Consider the following 5,578-nt stretch of genomic DNA (forward strand, 5'->3'; position numbering starts at 1 on the left):
ATTATTTATTCATCAATAAAGGAGGAATGAGACCGGATGCCTGCTCAGAGGTGGCATTTGTGGGAGGAAGGAAGGTACAAGGACCCCACCCAGGGAGGGCTGTCTGACACTTCTCTTCCCCCCACCCGCAATCATAACCTCTGATTTAATTATCTTAATGGGAACAGGGGAAAAAGTCCCAGACAGAGACAGCAGAAGGGAGAGCAGGCATTGTTTTCTCAGTCAAAGGCTTCTCCCTATGCCCAGCAGCAGGCTTACTGTGCCTGATGCCCTAGATATCTTTTTGCTCTCCATCCCCTAGGAAAAAGCCACATCCTGACAGTCCTGCTATTTTCCCTTTGCCAGTAGAAAGCCTGGCACATACAACATGTCCCATGCTGCCCGTGAGGATAGATGGGGCTTCATGGACATGCTCCCCAGGCACCATCCTGCCATGCCAGCAAGAGGGACCCCACAGATGGGGACAATCTTGGTAAGGCTGCAATAGCAAGGACAGGATTGTATGGCAAAGAATGAATGAAAAAGCCCCGGAAACAAAGAGAGAACAATTAAATGAAACAGCTCACTATCACCAAGATCAATGCCATTAAATAATAGTTTTTCAGGCCAAGCCTTGTGGGCCTTGGAAACAGCCTGAACAAACTGGGGAGAGTTTGGGCAGATGTCCAGTACAAATGAACCCAAGCATGGACTCCTGAAGCTGCCAAGTTTTGCTCCAGTACCTGAAGACAGCACACTTTGGGGAGTGGGTATTTGCCTGCTGGGCTCTTTCACGCTCAGGAATCTCATTTCCCAGGATGTCAACAAGGCCACGAGAGCTAGAAATGTATATTTGCTTTTTAGTGACAGCTGAACTACACAAAATCTGGCTCTAGGGCTCTAGGAAAACACAGTAAATACCATTAAGACTTGCAATAAAACTACTCCACTTGACAACAGAAGGTTTTTCTTACCCACTGCTCCTCCACGCTCCTTCACCTTCTTGCACTCACGCCCAGCAGCTTCATCTTTGCTACCAGGAGCCAGTATATGAAGCTCAGCTACTACACCCAGCATCACATAAGCAAGCAGATCAGCCTTGTACCCTAGGAGAAACAGAAAACAAGCTTCAGTACAGCCCCAAGCAGCCCAACCAGCAGCTTCCAAGCACAGCACAGGGTAGAGGAGCCCCTTGCTGAAAGGTCTCCCAAACTCTCTGAAGAGGCTTCATTCCAAACTCAAATGATCCCAGCTACACATCAGCCTGGCTCCATACTGCTGTACAAATAGGTCTGTCAAGCATAAGTGGATTTTGCCTTCTCGGAGAGGGAAAATTAAGAGAGAATTAAGGAGAGACCTACTGGGTCAGCAGTCCCAGGTCCTGGCTGCAGCAGGCGACACCTTGTACAAGCCCATATGGGTGCTAACTACATACAACTCCAGACTGCTGTGCCAGCCACTCAGCACCTACTTTATTCCAGCTGGAAAATATATCAGGACAGACTCTTGCATATCCCAGCAGCAAGGAAGAGGTTGACCCACCCTAGCAGCAACAAGGCAGTTAAACCCATTCCCCACCATGCTCTCCCATACTCACCAGCCATCCTTGTGTTTTATCTATTCTGCCTTTGGCCCACCAGCTTTCCTAGCTCTGGCCATAACAAAGCATGTGGTTTAAAGACTGAGCATGTTTAAATATTAAATGGGAGAAATAAATAATAAATGGAATCAAAAATATTTTTTATCCCTAAATGGGAATATCACTCACAAAAACAAAAGAGGCAAGGGGAGCCTGTCCCCAGGGCTGTAAAATACCACAGCAAGCAAGGCACCAGCCTCCATGCTATTGCTAAACATTCCTCCACAGAACCTCTCAGTACTTAAAACAAGAAACACAGCATGTGATGAGAGAAGGGTTTTCTCAGCATGGAGGTGTGCAAAACCCTCAGCTCCTGAGCCCAAAAACTCCTCTTGCCCAAGACTGTCCCAGACGTGATCCCTGTGCAAGGAATAGCAAGGCAAGATCACAGAAACACAGTCATAGAATCACACAGCGGTTTGGGCTTGAAAAGGACCTCAGAGAACATTCAGTTCCAACCCCCCCTGCCATGGGCAGCAACACCTTCCACTAGAGCAGGTTGCTCAAAAATGGGATCCCCAGCTCTCCACCCACCAGATAACTCACACCAGCTAGAGGAGCAGGAGCTTTGCTGCTGTGTCCTTAGGATGGCATTGGATGCCTCTGAGTCAGGGAGGCTGTGATTGTCCAGGAGACCCAAGGACATTCCTGAAAGCAGGTATGTGAATTATCGAGATCTTCTATTCTCAGTCCTTTGGAAGCCACCAGTCACAATGTCTGTCATGCTTTCATGACCAAGGAGGGCAGCGAGAATGCCTCACTCCCAAACATCACACACACACAGAGTGAAACAGTTTTCAGTCCATTTTGAAGCACTGGAGAGAGACGGAAGCATGCAGCCCCTCTGTGCCTAGAAGGATCTCTCTCAGAAGCTCCTGCAAATGGCTCTGCAAACTTTAGTGACAGCATAATTGCACATTATCTCCTACAACTTCACTTTGACGATTTAGGGGACAATACAAAGAGCAAAGAGACTGTAATATTCATACTGACATTTCCCCAAAATGCTTCCTTTCCTGATAAAGCCATTGCCTTATGAATATGGAAAGCTTGCCTGAAGGCTTTGCTTAAATGTAGTGCATTAGTATTTAATCAGAAGAGGTGGAGTGGTAGCAACCTCTATACAACAATGGCCCAGCACACTAGGATGTGCAAGACGTTTTCCATTTTAATGGACAATCCTGTTTACAATCCCTCCTCTAAAAGGGCTTATAAAAGATTCACTTTGCCTCAGTATTTGAAACAAGAGTTAGTCAGAAAATAGGATTTTGTCTCCTATTCTTCCCCTGTGGGAATTTCTAATGAAAACCATTTTTTTGTCTGAACTTTTCCCTAAGAAACAAAAAGATTTTTTTTCTCCATTGGTAAAAACCAAAAAAAAGTAGTGAAAATTAAAATTCTTCAGGCACAGCTCAACATATTGTGAACTGAAATGACTGCCAGAGTGCCTCAGGAGAGCTGCATGGGAAGAGCCATGTGAAGGGAAGCACAGTGTTTTATGGACCAAGTTCCAGGCTACCAAAAACCGTGCGAAGTTTTGGTTGGAAAACCACTGTCAGTGGTTTTCTGCAAGGTCAAGCATTTCAAAAGCTGTCTGTGCATTTGGGTGCACATTTCCTAGGAGTAAAGAAGCTGGATTTTCAGAAGACACATACTTGGCACCTCTTGAAAAGCAAAACTGCTGACAACTGATAACTTGAGTTGGAGGACGAGTAAATGCTTGGGCCAACTTGGAGAAAAAGAATGCCTTTTTTTCTTCCCCCCCCCAAGGGTGAAACCTATGGAAGCCTCTGTGATTTTTGCCCCATACTTCTGAAGAGCCAGGACTCCACCCATGTGGTTTCTCTTCGCAGTTCATTGATCTGGCAGAGGGGCCACATGATCTTTAAGATCCCTTCCAACCCAAACCATTCTATAATATGATTCCATGATCTGTCTCCACATCCATAATGGACACCTGGTACCACAGCGGTTGATGTTGACAACCATGATATTCCCCCTGTCTCCCTCTCTTGGCTCTTCAGACATGGATACTAGCAATCAACTGATTTCCTTTAATGCCACTGTAGAGCAAGTCTGATTTTGACAGATTTATATTTAGACTTGCTTTCTTTCTTTCTTAAGTATTTCTGTTTACCTTTTGGGTAGAGCCCCAAGTTCACCCACAGAGGCAACCATTGAACCATGGAAAGCAACAAAAAGGATGTGCAAAAAAACAAAAAAAATCAGTAGTTTCTGTAATACCTCAATTAAGGAGCATAAATATTGAAGCCTGAAGTATCTTGAGAATCTAAGCCACCAATTCTGACAGCAGAAGGTGCCACTGCTAGAGCTGGGGAAAAAAATCTTTGCCTTTCTTTGCACGAGCAAGGAATATCTCTCTCTCTGGAAAGGCAAACAAAACATGTAACAGTATTATTTTAAGTTCTGTTGAATTCCACACTTTTGGGTTTATGTTTTACCTTTCAGTTTTCTGCTGGCAAAGCTAGGGTTGGGCTTCCCCCCCCCAATCCCATAAGTATTCTGATTCTGCAATATGGCTGGAAAGGTTTAAAAGAAACGTTTGTTCCACTTTCATAAGCTGGTCAATTGACAGGGATTCAAGCATCTCAATTACAAAAAGGATAAGCAAACTTCTGGCCATGGTCCAAATTTCAGAGTGTAGGGTAAGAAAATCTGTTCATAGATGACATCAGTGAACTAGGTAACACCTTCAAAGATGGTCAAACACTTAGTCAAAGAGGCTGAGAAAGGGATTGATGTGAAATAGCTGCAGTTCAAGAAGCATTTTGCTGTCAGGTGCTCTTTCACTCCAGTTTCTCCTTCTGAGAAGCAGCAGAACAGACAGCATTGGTATTTGGAAAGCTTTTGGTTTCCCTACCCACAAGCTCCCCAGACAAACCCCCTCCAAAAGCTAAATCCTTCAATTTGATATCCTTCCAGGTCACCAGCCAATCTGTCACATCCCTGGTGTGACCTGGCCTTTTAGGGAGCCAGGAAGCGATGGGGAAGCGCTGCTTAGATATTTTCAAATGGCAATATAGTAAACGATGATCCTCAAAGCAGCATCACTGCAAAACGGTGACCAAAAGGCACAGCTACTTCCTTGGCCAACAGAGACCTTTGTCCCTGTGATTTCATGCAGGAGGATGGGTTTTCTTTTTCCCAGGCATGAGTAAAGCAGATCAGCAGGATGCAGTGGATGGCTTGGTTGCCAGTTCCAAAGACAGGATAAAAATGGATTGTCCTGAGAAAGGTCAAAGCATGTCACCAAGACCACAGAAATGCTATCAGCCTCCCCATATCACAAGCTCTTGGCAAGATCAGCTAAACCCATCTCAGCCTTGCCAGGCTCCCTACAGTTCACACCTCCTGCTCTGGGCCATGACTTCAGCCCAGACAAAAACCTCTCTTGTCCTATGGCTATGCTGGACCTGGGGAGAGCTTTCCCCAGGTCATGCTGTACCATTGCTCTTTCCAAGGTTTTTGCAGCAGACCCTGTAGCAGGGGGGGATTTTGCTTCTTCCCATGCTGGGCTGGATATCAGGACCATGACCCAAGCACCAGACACAAGCTGCACCTGCCCAAAACCCATATGTCAGAAATGGGAAGGGACACTGCAACCAACTCACCATGGAAATTGTTATGATATACCTCCTAGGCACTAATCACATACTCATCCGGTACAAGCCCCAGGGCTCCCTGCAGACATCATCTGCCAGCCAAGGACACAGGCTCCATTGCTTCATTGCAGAGAGTTTCCATCCAGGTGAAAAGAAAGGTTGCAATCAAACAAACATCAGGAATTTACATCAGCAGGTGTTTCTGCTACAATCCAGTCTCAATGCAACAATGGGCACTCTGTCCTTTCTGTTAGGGAGAGATAACAGCAACTGACCCCTTGGCACCTCCCAGGGAACTTCATCTAGGCCACCAGCACTGCTGTGAGTCCCCAGCACA

The 5,578-nt window shown here is 45.8% G+C and overlaps 1 long non-coding RNA gene across 1 annotated transcript; it reads right to left on the reverse strand.

Annotated features, from left to right (window-relative positions):
* Nucleotides 1–591: 591 nt before the first annotated feature.
* Nucleotides 592–4,338, reverse strand: LOC134157537 (uncharacterized). Its single transcript, XR_009962364.1, has 3 exons — nt 3,863–4,338; nt 954–1,085; nt 592–818 (listed from the first exon to the last, which is right to left on the reverse strand). It is a non-coding gene; the product is annotated as an uncharacterized LOC134157537 (long non-coding RNA).
* Between the last annotated feature and the right edge of the window lie 1,240 nt (nt 4,339–5,578).

Source organism: Pezoporus occidentalis, unplaced genomic scaffold, assembly GCF_034315485.1.
Source record: "Pezoporus occidentalis ecotype Australia unplaced genomic scaffold, CSIRO_AGI_Poc_V1 ctg97, whole genome shotgun sequence".
Lineage (NCBI taxonomy): Eukaryota > Metazoa > Chordata > Aves > Psittaciformes > Psittacidae > Pezoporus > Pezoporus occidentalis.